We start from the raw sequence: 16,854 nt of genomic DNA on the forward strand, positions 1-16,854 counted from the left end.
GTCAAAGGTTTTGTCATAGTCAGTAAAGGAGAAGTAGTTTTTTTTCTGGAACTCTCTCGCTTTTTTGATGATCCAAAAGATGTGAGCAATTTGATTTCTGGTTCCTCTGCCTTTTCTATATCCAGCTTGAACATCAGGAAGTTCATGGTTCATGTTCTGTTAAAGCCTGGCATGGAGAATTTTGAGCTTTATTTTACTAGCCTGTGAAATGTGTGCAATTGTGTGGTAGACTGAGCATTCTTCAGCATTGCCTTTTTTAGGGGTTGGAATGAAAACTGACCTTTTCCAGTCCTGTGGTCACTGCTGAGTTTTCCAAATTTGCTGGCATGTTCAGCACAGCACTTTCACAGCATCATCTTTTAGGATTTGAAATAGCTCAACTGGAATTCCATCACCTCCACTAGCTTTGTTCATAGCAATATTTCCTAAGGCCCACTTGACTTCACATTCCAAGATGTCTTGCTTTGGGTGAGTGATCACACGATTGTGGTTATCTGGGTCATGAAGATCTTTTTTGTGTAGTTCTTTTGTATATTCTTGCCACCTCTTCTTACTATCTGCTGCTTCTGTTAGGTCTATACCATTACCATTTATGACCTTTATTATGCCCATCTTTGCATGAAATGTTCCCTTGGTATCTCTGATTTTCTTGAAGAGATCGCTCATCTTTCCCATTCTATTGTTTTCCTCTACTTCTTTGCTTTGATCGCTGAGGAAGGCTTTCTTATCTCTCCTTGCTATTCATTGGAACTCTGCATTCAAATGGGTACATCTTTCCTTTTCTCCTTGGCCTTTTGCTTCTTTTCTTTTCACAGATATTTGTAAGGCTTCTTCAGACAAACATTTTTGCCTTTTTACATCTTTTTCTTGGGGATGGTCTTGATCACTGTCTCCTGTGCAATGTCATGAACCTCTGTCCATAATTCTTCATGCACCCTGTCTATCAGATCTAATCCCTTGAATCTATTTCTTACTTCCTCTGTATAATTGTAAAAGATTTGATTTAGATCATACCTGAATGGTGTAGTGGTTTTCCCTACTTTCTTCAATTTAAGTCTGAATTTGTCAATAAGGATTTCATGATCTGAGCCACAGTTGGCTCCTGGTCTTATTTTTGCTGACTGTATAGACCTTCTTCATTTTTGGCTGCAAAGAATACCAGTTCAGTTCAGTTCAGTCACTCAGTCATGTCTGACTCTTTGCAACCCCATGAACTGCAGCACACCAGGCCTCCCTGTCCATCACCAACTCCCGGAGTCCACCCAAACCCGTCCATTGAGTTGGTGATGCCATCCAACCATCTCATCCTCTGCTGTCCCCTTCTCCTCCTTCCCTCAATCATTCCCAGCATCAGGGTCTTTCCCAATGAGTCAGCTCTTCACATCAGGTGGCCAAAGCATTGGAGTTTCAGCTTCAACATCAGTCCTACCAATGACACCCAGGACTGATCTCATTTAGGATGGACTGGTTGGATCTCCTTGCAGTCCAAGGGACTCTCAAGAGTCTTCTCCAACACCACAGTTCAAACACATCAGTTCTTCAGTGTTCAGCTTTCTTTATAGTCTAATTCTCACATCCATACATGACCACTGGAAAGACCATAGCCTTGACTAGATGGACCTTTGTTGGCAAAGTAATGTCTCTGCTTTTTAATATGTTATCTAGGTTGGTCATAACTTTCCTTCCAAGGAGCAAGCATCTTTTAATTTCATGGGTTTCGGTATTGACCATCTGGTGATGTCCATGTGTATAGTATTCTCTTATGTTGTTGGAAGAGGGTGTTTGCTATGACCAGTGTGTTGTCTTGGCAAAACTCTATTAGCCTTTGCCCTGCTTCATTCTATACTCCAAGGCCAAATTTGCCTGTTACTCCAGGTATTTTTTGACTTCCTGCTTTTGCATTCCAGTCCCCCTATAATGAAAAGGACATCTATTTTCGGTGTTAGTTCCAGAAGGTCTTGTAGCTTTTCATCGGATTCTTCAACTTTAACTTCTTCAGCATTCAGTAAAGGCATAGACCTGGATTACTGTGATATTGAATGGTTTGCCTTGAAAATGAACAGAGATCATTCTGTTACTTTTGAGATTGCTTCCAAGTACTGCATTTCAGACTCTTTTGTTGACTATGATGTCTACTCCATTTCTTCTAAGGGATCCTTGCCCACAGTAGTAGACATAATGGTCATCTGAGTTAAATTCACTCATTCCAATCCCTTTCAGTTTGCTGATTCCTAAAATGTCGACATTCACTCTTGCCATCTCTTGTTTGACCACTTCCAATTTGCCTTGATTCATGGACCTAATATTCCAGGTTCCTATGCAGTATTGCTCTTTATATCACCAGGCTTTACTCCATCACTAGTCATATCCACAACTGGGTGTTGTTTTTGGTATGGCTCCCTCTCTTCATTCTTTCTGGAGTCATTTCTTCACTAATCTCCAGTAGCTGCTTGGTAGGTCACTACCCTTCTATCCAGAGAATGTTTTCTATGGTTGGGTATGTCACTTTGATAGAGAATCATTCCCCAATAACTCTAAATAAAAAAGCAGTAATCCTTTCTAGTCCTCTGATTTGGTTTTTGTTTTGTCCTTGTAATCATTTGACCTTTTCTGTATTTATTAATACTTATTTGTTCATTAGCCTTTTCATTCTTTAGGATGAACGCCCTATTTTGGTAAGGGGGTACTGAATGGTCAGGCCATTCAAAATGGCTCTGTTCTTGCTCTCTTTCCATACCCTGCTGACCAGTGCCTGCTTTACCTACACCCTACTCACATGACTCACCTTCCTACATACTTACCCCAGGCCCCAGATAATGACTGTTATAACTTTAGATCAGAACTCTCCACACTGCTTATCAAAGGGATGGGGGCGGGGATGCCCCATGCTGGTTTCCCTGGTAACTGATGAGCAAATCTAATGTCATTTCCCACTCTAATTGTCAAGCTCCCCCTTCCTTCCCCCAGGAGCAAACTGTCACCTTGCCTTGCCCACTGCCTGCTGCACATAGTGGGGTGTCACTGTAGGATCTTGCTTCAGACGTGTAAGATCGCCCCTTGTCATCCTTTAAACTATTAACATTTATCTCTGTTGCTGACTCCAGGCTCTTTCTTTGAACCTGAGGCTGTGCAAGTTCAGGTCTTGCAGGCCTGCAGGGTGGAGCCCAACAGGATACCTTAACATGATAGTTTTCACAAAGACTTGTCAAATGAAAAGAATAATCTAAATTAATAATTTTTAATCTTCATGTGTTTAAAATTTATCTTTATTCACTTAAACTTGTTAATTAACCAGTATATCTTCTTTGCTTTCTAATTCTTAAACTGATAAGAAATGGATTTTTCTTATTTGATAAAGACCTGTGAAATCAAAGTCTGAATTAAGAACATTTTAGCAAAATTTTTTAAAGATTTTCTCAGCCTTTAAATTTTTAGATATATGGTAATTTCAGACTCACCTACAGAGAAAATAAGCACTCACCTAGGTTCTGAAGTTCACCCTAAACAAACAGAGAATGAAAGAAATGCCAAGGGCTATTAGAAAAGATCCCTTAGCCACTAATGGCCTCAGGCTATAAGATGAAGGGCATGGCATTCAACATTAGAGTGTCTTCTAAAAGTGATTATTTTTTGACATATTCCATGCTTACAGCAGTAACTGAAAGAACTCCATAAATGGCTAGTAAGTGGATTCAAGGAGCTTTGGTAATACAATGAACACATGGAAAAATGATCATGATAATTATATACATTTATTGTATTAACTTGTGTATATTACCTTAGAGGCATTTGAAAACTTGAAATGAATTTCTAACACCTACTTATCTAACTTTTGGCAAATTACTTAAAATTTCTGAGCTTAAATTTCCTAATTTGCACAGTGGATATAGTAACAAACCTATCTCACTTGGTTGTTGTGAGGAATAAATGATTTAATACATATAAAATACTTTGAACAACATTTATGTAGGGGAAGAAAAAGTTTCTTTCAACCCTCTTAAGGGTTCCTGGCTGGGTCTGAAAATTAAACTGACAAAGGCATTAATATGAGAAAAACAGACAAATTTCATTGAGTTTTTACATGTACATGGGGGCCTTCACAAGAGAATAAAAACCTTAAGAAGTGACCAGTTGTTGTTCAGTCATTCCATCCTGTCCAACTCTTTGTGACCCCATGGACCGCAGTACACCAGGCTTCCCTGTCGTTTACCATCTCCTAGAGCTTGCTCAAACTCATGGCCTTTGAGTCAGTGATGTCATCCAACTATCTCATCCTCTGTCATCCCCTTCTCCTCCTGCCTTCAATCTTTCCCAGCATCAAGGTCTTTTCAAATGAGTCAGTTCTTCACATCAGGTGGCCAAAGTATTGAAGCTTCAGCTTTAGCATCAGTCCTTCCAATGAATATTCAGGACAGATTTCCTTTAGGATTGACTGGTTTGATCTCCTTGCAATCCAAGGGACTCTCAAGACTCTTCTTCAATACCACAGTTCAAAAGCATCAGTTCTTCAGTGTTCACCCTTCTTTATGGTTCAATAAGTGACTAGATGCCAAAAAGCAAAATGGTTTTCTGAGGAGTTCTTACAAGTAGCTATGAAAAGAAGGGAAGCAAAAAGCAAAGGAGAAAAGGACAGATATATCCATTTGAATGTAGAGTTCCAAAGAATAGCAAGGAGAGATAAGAAAGCCTTCCTCAGTGATCAATGCAAAAAAATAGAGGAAAACAATAGAATGGGAAGACTAGCAATCTCTTCAAGAAAATTAGGGATACCAAGGGAACCCTGGATGCAAAGATGGGCTCAATAAAGAAGAGGAATGGTAGGGACTTAACAAAAGCAGAAGATATTAAGAAGAGGTGGCAAAAATACACAGAATAACTGTACAAAAAGGATCTTCATGACCCAGATAATCAAGATGGTGTGATCACTTACCTAGAGCCAGACATACTGAAATGTGAAGTCAAGTGGGCCTTAGGAAGCATCGCTACGAACGAAGCTAGTGGAGGTGATGGAATTGCAGTTGAGATATTTCAAATCCTGAAAGATGATGCTGTGAAAGTGCTGCACTCAATATACCAGCAAATTTGGAAAACTCAACAGTGGACACAGAACTGGTAAAGGTCAGTTTTCATTCCAATAAAGAAAGGCAATGCCAAAGAATGCTCAAACTACCGCACAATTGCATTCATCTTGCATGCTAGTAAAGTAATGCTCAAAATTCTCCAAGCCAGGCTTCAGCAATACGTGAACTGTGAACTTCCAGATGTTCAAGCTGGTTTTAGAAAAGGCAGAGGAACCAGAGATCAAATCTCCAACATCTGCAGGATCATTGAAAAAGAAAAGAGTTCCAGAAAAACATCGACTTCTGCTTTATTGACTATGCCAAAGCCTTTGACTGTGTGGAGCACAACAAACTCTGGAAAATTCTGAAAGAGATGGGAATACCACGCACTTTACCTGCCTCTTGAGAAATCTGTATGCAGGTCAGGAAGCAACAGTTAGAACTGGACATGGAACAACAGACTTGTTCCAAATAGGGAAAGGAGTATGTCAAGGCTCTATATTGTCACCCTGCTTATTTAACTTATATGCAGAGTACATCATGAGAAATGCTGGGCTGGAGGAAGCAGAAGCTGGAATCAAGATTGCAGGGAGAAATATCAATAACCTCAGATATACAGATGACACCACCCTTATGGCAGAAACTGAAGAAGAAGTAAAGAGCCTCTTGATGAAAGTGAAAGAGGAGAGTGAAAATGTTGGCTTACAGCTCAACATTCAGAAAAGTAAGATCATGGCATCCGGTCCCATCACTTCATGGCAAATAGATGGGGAAACAGTGTCAGACTTTATTTTTCTGGGCTCCAAAATCAATGCAGATGGTGACTGCAGCCATGAAATTAAAATATGCTTACTCCTTGGAAGGAAAGTTATGACCAACCTAGACAGCATATTAAAAAGCAGAGACATCACTTTGCCAACAAAGTTCAGTCTAGTCAAAGCTATGGTTTTTCCAGTGGTCATGTATGGATGTGAGAGTTGTACCGTAAAGAAAGCTGAGCGCTGAAGAATCGATGCTTTTGAACTGTGGTGTTGGAGAAGACTCTTGAGAGTCCCTTGGACTGCATGGAGATCCAACCAGTCCATCCTAAATGAGATCAGTCCTGGGTGTTCATTGGAAGGACTGATGTTGAAACTGAAACTCCAATGCTTTGGCTACTTGATGGGAAAAGCTGACTCACTGGAAAAGATCCTGATGCTGGGAAAGATTGAGGGCAGGAGGAGAAGGGTGATGACAGAAGATGAGATGGTTGGATGGCATCACCAACTCAATGGACATGGGTTTGGGCGGTCTCTGGGAGTTGATGATGGACAGGGTGGCCTGGTGTGCTGCAGTCCATGGGGTTGCAAAGAGTTGGACACGATTTAGTGACAGAACTGAACTGAACTGCAGTGACTAGATGAGACAGTAAATAAATAAATTTATGAAAAATTGACAAGACAAAGGGATTTTGGGGCTAGGGATGGTGAAATTTGGGTTTGGTAGTTCTTTATCTTCTTTAAGTAGGAAGAAATATGTTAGTTTAACAAAATTTGGTTGAAGACTCCTCTGGTGCCATCTCTGGATAATAAGGGATATCTCCAGTAAAAGGAAAATTTATTTCTTGCCTTTAGGCAAAAAAGGGGGGCTTTTTCTGTGCTTACTCCTTGCTTGCTCGGCTTAAAACAATTTTTACAACAAAAAGGCATATTTTGGGGGAACATATTCTGGTTTCCTTCATCTAGTATATAATAAGTTAGCAACATGAATTATGAGGTTGGTGCAAACATCATTTGGTTTCAAATCATTATATTAAATCATTATAACTAGGCTCAAGCACATCTTTATTAATCAAAATAGGAACAATTACAATCAACACATTTTTGCTGAAAAATATGTTTATTCCTGTAGCATAAAAAATTCATGCTTTGGGGTTCAACAAACACTTGGCAAACACTTTCTTCCTCCTGCTGGTTGTGGAAGCATTTTCCTTGTAAAAAGTTGTTGAGATGCTTAAAGTAGTGGTAGTTTGTTGGTGATAAGTTAGATGAATATGGTGGATGAGGCAAAACTTTGTAGCCCAATTTGTTCAACTTTTGAAGTGTTGGTTGTGCGATGTGCAGTTGGGTTTTGTCATGTAGAAGAATTGGGCCCATTCTGTTGGCCAATGCCATCTGCAGGCATTGCAATTTTCTGTGCATATCATTGATTGTTGAACGTACTTCTTAGATATATTGGGTTCGTTGGGGTTCAAAAAGCTGTAGTGAATCAGCAGACCATCAAACAGTGATCATGACCTTTTTTGGGTGCAAGTTTGGCTTTGGAAGTATTTTGGAGCTTCTTCTCAGTCCAACGAGTGAGCTGGTCATTGCCAGTTCTTGTATCCACTTTTCACTGCACATCACAATCTGATCAAGAAATAGTTTAATGTTGTTGCATAGAATAAGAGAAGATGACATTTCAAAAAGATGATTTTTTTGATTTTAGGTCAGCTGATGAAGCACCCATTTACCAAACTTTTTCACCTTTCCAATTTGCTTCAAATGCCAAACAGGAAGCAAATCCCATTTGCTTCAAATGGGATCTTGAGATCCCATCTCAAGAGATGGGTCCAACATTCACACTGTCTGATGAATGAAAGCTCTAAGACATGAAAGGGCCAGGCTCAGATGGAATCTGACAGTAAATGCTGCTCCTGTCAGTCAGAATGGTCAGTGTTGAGTTCTTCAGCAACTTCTTGTGTAGTTTAAGAGGATCAGTTTCAATGATGACTCAGTTGGTCATTGTCAACTTCTGATGGCTGGCCACTATGCTCCTCATCTTCAAGGCTCTTGTCTCCTTTTCAAAACTTCTTGACCCACCACTGTACTATACCTTCAATAGCAGTTCCTAGGCCAAATGCATTATTGATCTTGCAAGTTGTCTTCGTTGCTCTCTGGCCCATTTTGAACTGAAGTAAGAAAAATTGTATTAGAAAGATGGTAATGATAACCCTATATGCAAAACAGAAAAAGAGACACAGATGTACAGAACAGACTTTTGGACTCTGTGGGAGAAGGCGAGGGTGGGATGTTTCGAGAGAACAGCATGCATGTTATCTATAGTGAAACAGATCACCAGCCCAGGCGGGATGCATGAGACAAGTGCTCGGGCCTGGTGCACTGGGAAGACCCAGAGGAATCGGGTGGAGAGGAAGGTGGGAGGGGAGATCGGGATGGGGAATACATGTAAATCCATGGCTGATTCATGTCAATGTATGACAAAACCCACTGAAATGTTGTGAAGTAATTAGCCTCCAACTAATAAAAATAAATGAAAAAAAAAAAAAGAAAATTGTTCAAATTTGCTTTTGTCTAACACCATTTACATAGTCTAAAATAAATATAAAATAAACAAGTAATAAGCTATTAGCAAAAAAAAATAAAATGAGAAATGTACATTAAAATGAGGTATAACATAACCACATTTATTTAAGAACATATTCTAATATCAAAGGCAAATTTCAACAATGTAAAAACCGCAATTATTTTTGCACCAACCTAATAGCTTTGTTTTTCTTCAATTTATCATCATCTTTAGCAGTTTGAAAGATTAAAAATTAATTTTAAGATTTATTTGTCTAAAGATTTCCCTTTTAAATTTAAGGGAAATAAAATCTGCAAGATTTAAGTATATTTGAATCTGGTATTTTATTTCTGAAACTGATACACTGGAGTTCTCTAAATATTTAGATTTTGTGAAAATCCTTTTTCTCTTCTCAGAAATTAAAAAAAAAAAATGCGTAATTCAGAGAAATAACACCACCTTAAAAAACTGTGGTTCTCAATGAAATAATGATCAAGCTTTAGGCAGGCTATTGCTTTAATTCCTGTGCTGGTACCCACTGTAGTTCACTTGCAAAAGACTAAGTACATCACTAGACAGAATGCTTCGCTATTATGACTGAGAGGTCCCATCTCAAGAGATGGGTCTAACATTCACACTGTCTGATGAATGAAAGCTCTAAGACGTGAAAGGGCTAGGCTCAGATGGAATCTGACAGTAAATGCTGTTCCTGTCAGTCAGACCCAACCAGCCAGTGAGGCTTTGGCGATCTTGATATAATTAAGCTTCATGCTTAGCATAAGAGATGGATTTAATCAGCCATATGATTTACATTATATGTCAAATGATCAAAAGTTGACACAGGGCACACAAATGCCTCTTCTCATCCTGAAGATCATCGTTTAGATAACATAAAATAACAAAAAAGATAATCTGTAAAGAATGTCCTCCCTTTATCATCTATCTTTTTTAGATTCTCCTTGTTTTCAAATGAAATATCTCTGCATGTTCTCACACAAGTGACTTCTAGCTGTGAAAATTTCCCATGGGGGTTAAATAACAAATTGACACTAGTTTGGGTAAAGGTTTCCTAATTAGCTGATCAAGGCTGTCAGGCCATGAGAGGAAGCAAACCACCATGATATTCTTAACACTTAACACATTCCTCCCTCATCATCTTCCACTCCTCCCTGCTAATTCTATCTGATTAGTTCAGAGGCCTTGAAATCAGTTTAGCTTTTGTGAGGAGGCTTTTGTAAGTTGCAGTCTTTCTTTCCTAAATATGTTTGTTGTCAGCAAGCCAAAAATACGTTTAGAATCTTCTCTAAGCTTCATCTGAGGAGGATTGAGGTTTATAACAAGAAGGCTATTTGCATATAAATTATGCTTAGAATGTACAGAGAAATGGAGTCTGAGAAATGCTATTATTTGGAAAGAAAATAGAGGGCAATCTCTGATATAAAACCATTTTTTAAAGTTCTGTGGAACTGGATGGTTTGTATATCTTGCGGCACAACCAGCTGCAAGTTCAGGGGGAAATTTTTGGCAAACTGCAATGCTCCCAGCCAAGAGCTTTTATGACATTTAATTGGAGATCAACATTCTGTGGGATTGTACACAAAGGAATCTGTGTGATATTAGAAAGGAAAGTTCTTTGCCTATTCTAACACTAGAAATATTTAAAACACTGTGGTGCTATTTAAATATGTCTGAAGCCTTACAGGCAATTAAAAATATCAAGACTAGCAGAGCATTAACACAGCAAATATTCTATTCTCTTACAACAAATATTCCTTCACAAATATTCTAATCATTATTGTACCAGCACTGCAAAAGAGTGACATTCACAGGGACAGAAGATTTCTGACTATGTACTTGGCTTTAAATGATCAGCAGTAATTTATTCCCAAGATCATGCTTGAAATGAACTCTACATATAATATTTTTAAGTTATTTTGATGAAAAACTTTAACTGAAAAGAGAAAATTTTCCACCAGGCACTGAGCGAGCAACATTCCTAGACATGTAATCCCTAATCTGTTGTAGAATACTATCCATGATGAATTTCAGTTTATCCTTCTACCCTCCTGTCCTCAGGCTACAAACCCCAAGAAACTTATGAATAGACTACTGCAAGATGCAGCTGTAAAACAAGAAGACTAGTTGAGTAATTTGTTTCTAAGAAAAAAGAATAAAGACACCTTCAGGGCATAAAGACACTTTGCTAATGAGATAACACCCTGGCTAAATTAAAAATCTCACCTAGCCTGAAGTCATTTAGATTTGTTTTTGTTCATTTCTCTCTGTTCCCTCCTCCCGCTTCTCTCCAATCTGTCAGTGACATACCTGTATTTACATTCTTTTCCTATAACAGTGAGACTTCACATGAGATGCAAAGCACTGCATGTTTTTAAGCTACAAAGACTGACATTTTGTCTTCATATAAAAGAAAACCTTTGCCAACAGATCTCTTCATAGAAAGTATTTCCTGATGGACCAACTCTTCTAGGGAATATCTTTCATTACACCCCTGCAGCCTCACTGACTCCAAAACAGATAACATGTGGGTTTCTCCTGCCTCACTTTAGTTTGTGAGAACTGGATACAGTAGTCTGCCAGTGTGAGTCAAAGACTGAGTGCAGTTTTAGGGCTATGGATCTAATCAGGTTAGATCAACAGGAGAGAATGTGATTCAGATAGTTTAGGATTCACTTTTAAAAGATTATTTGTTCTTTTAATTGCATTAGGGGTTGTGGAATTTATGGATTTCACACCATTTCTTCTTTCACTTGAGGAGTTATTATTTTAATAACATGAGCGTCTGAGAGGATAAAAATAGTTCACAAATTAGTGAGTTATAACAAATAGCACCTGCTGTTTTTAACTTTACTCAGCACTGAAAGTTACTTAGTATAATTTAAGTCTCTTAAAGGCTCCTGTCTTCTGCTCAAGTTCCCTTTTCTTGATGGTACCTTACTTAAATGCAGTGCAGCAAATATTTACTAAGTACATATTGTGTACAAAGCTCTGAGCTAGGTAATCAAGAGGGTAAAAGCTAAGAAAAACATATAATGTTAAGAAATTTCCTGCATGAATATCTATTTATGATGGCATTTAAGGACTTGATTCATTTTGGAGTTACCTTTTTCCCTACCACACTCTATGCTGAATTTATGTATTTATTTTTTTAAGTGAAATTCTATTAAGTAACCAACCCCCACTTCACCTTATTTCTTGATTAAAAAAGGTTTGTCATTCACTCTGTAAATCATATTGATAGATCCCCATGGCTATTGCAGTTCTTCCTCGTAAAAATCAACACTTCTATCTAGTGAGTTTGATCCTTCCCAGAAGTATATTTGTTTCCAAATACTTTTATGTAGTTATCAGTGTTATTGTTTTATGGTTTGATTAACTATTGAGTAAACCAATGAATGACACCACCCGTATGGCAGAAAGTGAAGAACTAAAGAGCCTCTTGATAAAAGTGAAAGAGGAGAGTGAAAAAGTTGGCTTAAAGCTCAACATTCAGAAAACTGAGATCATGGCATCCAGTCCCATCACTTCATCGCAAATGGATGGAGAAACAGTGGAAACAGTGGCTGACTTTATTTTTTGGGCTCCAAAATCACTGAAGATGGTGATTGCAACCATGAAATTAAAAGACACTTACTCCTTGGAAGGAAAGTTATGACCGACCTAGACAGCATATTAAAAAGCAGAGACATTACTTTGCCAATAAAGGTCCATCTAGTCAAGGCTATGGTTTTTCCAGTGGTCATGTATGGATATGAGAGTTGGACTATAAAGAAAGCTGAGTGCCGAAGAATTGATGCGTTTGAACTGTGGTGTTGGAGAAGACTCTTGAGAGTCCCTTGAACTGTAAGGAGATCCAACCAGTCCATCCTAAAAGAGATCAGTCCTGGGTGTTCATTGGAAGGACTGATGTTGAAGCTGAAACTCCAATACTTTGGCCACCTGATGTGAAGAGCTGACTCATTGGAAAAGACCCTGATGCTGGGAAAGATTGAGGGCAGGAGGAGAAGGGGACGGCAGAGGATGAGATGGATGGATGGCAGCACCGACTCAATTGACATGGATTTGGGTGGACTCCGGGAGTTGGTGATGGACAGGGAGGCCTGATGTGCTGTGGTTCATGGGGTTGCAAAGAGTTGGACATGACTGAGTGACTGAACTGAACTGAAACCAAAGAAATATGCAAAGGAAAAGCCCATTATTTCCATGAAAACTAAATTTATAAAAAATATAATTGAACTGAGTAAGTAAATTAAGTGAAATGGATAATGCATGTGTAAATCTGAGCCTATGTTGCTTTATAAATGTCTATATTGCTTTCCTGGTGGCTTAGTCAGTAAAGAATCCACCTGCAATGCAGAAGATCCAGGTTTGATCCCTTGGTCAGGAAGATCCCATGGAGAAGAAAATGGCAACCCACTCCAGTATTCTTGCCTGGGAAATTTCATGGACATAGGAGCCTGGAGGGCTGCAACCGTGGTGTCTTAAGAGTCAGACACAAGATAGCAACTAAATTACCACCATCATATTGCTTTACAAACACCTATATTACTTTACAAATTCCAACTCTGTTCTAAAGAAAAAATTGGAGAGTACAGATCATGAATTTGTTTTACTAAATGGTATGGTTTTACTAAAAAAAAAAGTTAACATGGAATTTGTAGCTCAGCTGTTAAAGAATCTGCCTGCAGTACTGGAGACCCCAGTTTGATTCCTGGGTCAGGAAGATCCCCTGGAGAAGGGATAGGCTACCCATTCCAGGATTCTTGGGCTTCCATGGTGGCTCCGTCAGTAAAGAATCTGCCCACATCGTGGGAGACCTAGGTTCGATCCCTGGGTTGGGAAGATCCTCTGAAGGAGGGCATGGCAACCCAGTGCAGAATTCTTGCTAGAGAATCCCCATGGAAAGAGGAGTCTGGTGGGCTCCATGGGGTCACAAAGAGTCAGACACTACTGAGCAACTAAGCATAGTTCATGGTCCCCATATTCTAAGAAAGTTTAGAATAAATGTATTTGCCTACACTTGAAGTTCTATGCATGCTTAATGTATTATTAATGTACAACTAACTTTAATGTATGCATGTCTACAGTTTCTCAGTATAATTAATGGTAACCAACAAGAACCCAGTATCTTAGGGTAAAGAATACTCCATTCTCTCATATCTTGATGTCTATATATGGAATACATCAAGACTGTTGTCTGTTCTTTTGGCTTGAAAGAGTCAAACTTTCTTTTTGTCCTGCCACTTAAATTACTGCTTGCCCATTCTTCTCCTTCCTCTTTTCTGTCTATACTTGACTAATTTATACATGTTTTTTGGTACCCACCTAAGACATATGATGTTTATGTTAACTTGTTAACAGTTAATGTGTGTGTTTGTACATCCCATGCACAGAATATACTACTTGCACTTTTCTTTTTATTTAAAGTTAAATTTTATTATATTAATTCAAATTACTAAGCTCAAAACTATATTTTTCTTAAATGTTTATTTACACCTTATAAATATTACTCTTCTATTTATAAAACTAGCACACTTTAACTATTACTTTAATTGGCCTTTTGATTAACATCCATTCTAATATATAAACTTGGATACATTTGCTAAAATTTTAAACTGCATTTACATATTTAATGCATTCGATTTTCTTATTAAGTACACCAATAGATCTTCTCAAGTACTTAAGTAATACTTGTGAATCTGATAAATTAAACTTATAAATATCTTTACTATTAAGTTCATTTAAGTATTCCAGTAAAGTTTATAACCTGGGTAAAATTTCAGCTTATAATAATAATTACATATATTGTAGTATCATAAATTACTTTGGGAAGAACTGTTACTCAGTTAAGCCAAGTTCTCTCAAAAACATGTGAATAATTCTAAATATGCACATAATATTCTTTTAACTACTTGAAAGTAGTTTTTATGTATTGAATTTATTTTATTATTTCTACATCAAACTCTTAAGTCTTCCTGTGGGTAAAATACACTGACTCATCAAGGAACAAATATGTCACTCTGTATTAGGCAGCATAACACCCCTTCCCCAGATGTCCACACCACAATCTCCGGAACCTCTACATGTTTATCTCATGTGCAAAAGTGATTTTTTTCAGATAATGGGCCTGGAGATGGAGAAGACTTCTTGGATTTTCTGCTCTAGCCTAGTCTAATCACACAAATTCCTAAAAGAAAGAACTTTTCCTGTTCTTTTCAGAGAGAAATGTGGCAACTGAAGAAGGGCAGAGATGAAATATGAGAAGGATTCAATTCACTCCTGTGGAACTCTGAGGAAAATGCAGGGGAGAAAGGAGCCAAAGACTGTGGGTGGCCTCTAAGAGATGGGAATGTACCTCAGCTGATAACCAATCTGAAAACACAATGAACAGAATTCTGCCAACAAGCAAAAAGAGTAAGAAAACTGATTCTCTTTGAAAGCCTCCAGAAAGAAATGAAGGCCTTTTAACACTTTGACTTGAGCCTGGTGACACATATGCAGGGGTTCTAACCCATAGAATTATAAGATAATAAATCTGTACTGGTTAAATCAGTAAGGTTGTGATAAGCAACATAAAACTAAGACAAGTAGCAAGCAAATTCTGAAGATAGTATCTCAGAGTATTTGCATATTTGCCATAAATTTACACCAGGTTGTGAAAACTAAAATAACAAATCTTTTTAATTTCTCCCAGCAGTATTTAGTTAAGACTATTATCAGTAAGATTCCAAGCAGTGTGATGAAACCAGTTTACCGCACTGACCGCCTCATAATCAAGAGTTCTGGCTCTAATCTGGAGAATGAATCCATAAGCCAAACCATCAGTGTCTATCTTAGAAAGCCACATGGATTTCTCCTTAGATTTATAAACTGAACTTTCTTCTTGGCAGAAGTTATTGTTCTAAGTGCAGCAGGACATATTAGTAAATGTACATATAACTGCCTTGGTTCATGGAGAGAACTTTAGAGCAAGTTTTATCATTCCTAACAACACAGGTCAGTGACTTGAGGATGTCCTGACTGCCTCCAAAGACCAGAACTGTGGCATTGATTACACTGAGTAAACTTAGGTACAGATTTAATATGATCTTTTCTAATTAAAGGATTCCTTTCCTTGGGATAACTGTCTCTTCTAAGAAACAGAAAATTAATGGACCATTTATCCCTCCAGGAAGCTTTTTTGAATGAATTAGTTTTCTGTGGTCCCTGTAATAAATTACCACAAATTTGGTCACTGGAAATACCAGAGATTTATTCTTTTAGAATTATGGAGGCCAGAAGTCCAAAATAGTTTAGCCACCAGATGTGAAGAGCTGCTTCTTTGGAAAAGACCCTGATGCTGGGAAAGACTGAGGGCAGGAGGAAAAGGGGACGACAGAGGATGAGATGGTTGGGTGGTATCATCAAGTCAATGGACATGAGTTTGAGCAAACTCCGGGAGATAGTGAAGGACAGGGAAGCCTGGTGTTCTGGAGTCCACAGGATGGCAAAGAGTAGGACACAATTTAGTGAATGAACAGAGCAACAACAAGCTAGCACTACCTCTCAGGCTCTAGGCAAGAAATGGTCCTTGCTTCCTTCAATTTTGGTGGCTCCAGACTTTACTTTGCTTGTGGCTAAATCATTCTAATCTCTGACTCTGTGGTCACATTGCCTCCAACTTTTCAGTTTGTCAATTCTCCATCTGTCTTTCTCTTATAAGAACATTATTCATTAGATTTGTCTCACCTGATAATCCAGGATAAACACATCAGCTAAATATTCTCAACTAGGTTGCATCTACAAGGATGCTTTTTCCAAATAAAGTAATATGCACAGGTTCTAAGGATTAGGATGTACATTTTGGAGGCCACTATTCTGCTAAATACAATAAGTAAGCAAGCATAGTTTCACTTTTGAGATTTCTCTATAGCCATTTGAAAGCTGCAGGATTGACTGTGGTATTGCCTTAAACCATTGAAAGACTTCCCTTACCACCACCAAGATACAATCACCATGCTTCTCAGAGGCAAGTTAATTCATGGCTTTCCACAAGAAGTACTCTTTAAGTGTGATACCCTGGTGGGAAATTGTGATTCCACTGTGAGGAACTGTTGACAATCGTTCGTGATTTTCAGATTTGACTTACATCACTCAGGGAGTGCAAGTTCAAGTCACCTTCAACGTGGCCTCTGGCTGGCTGGCGAGCCTTGGAGTCCTAATTCAGTTAGAATAATTACATTTAGTGCATGCTTATGTCAAAACTGCTAAAAGGCAGTCAATACAACCTGTCTTGTTTGTCCAGTCATGGACTGGATGACATTTGTTCATCCATGGGATGACTGAGAGACAGCTACAGGAATGGGAGTGAGGCAGACATCCAGGGATTCTGGCAGATATTTGCATGGATGATGCAGAAAGTGAGACCATCCTATGTTGGTCTAATAGATGTCCAGGCAAGATTAGTTGGACT

The 16,854-nt window shown here is 38.4% G+C and overlaps 1 pseudogene; it reads left to right on the forward strand.

Moving 5' to 3' along the window:
* The window catches only part of LOC133058713 (cilium assembly protein DZIP1-like), a 65,707-nt pseudogene extending 49,090 nt beyond the window's left edge, over positions 1-16,617 (forward strand).
* Positions 16,618-16,854: the final 237 nt, after the last annotated feature.

The sequence above is a fragment of the Dama dama genome, chromosome 6 (genome assembly GCF_033118175.1).
Source record: "Dama dama isolate Ldn47 chromosome 6, ASM3311817v1, whole genome shotgun sequence".
In the NCBI taxonomy this organism is placed as follows: Eukaryota; Metazoa; Chordata; class Mammalia; order Artiodactyla; family Cervidae; genus Dama; species Dama dama.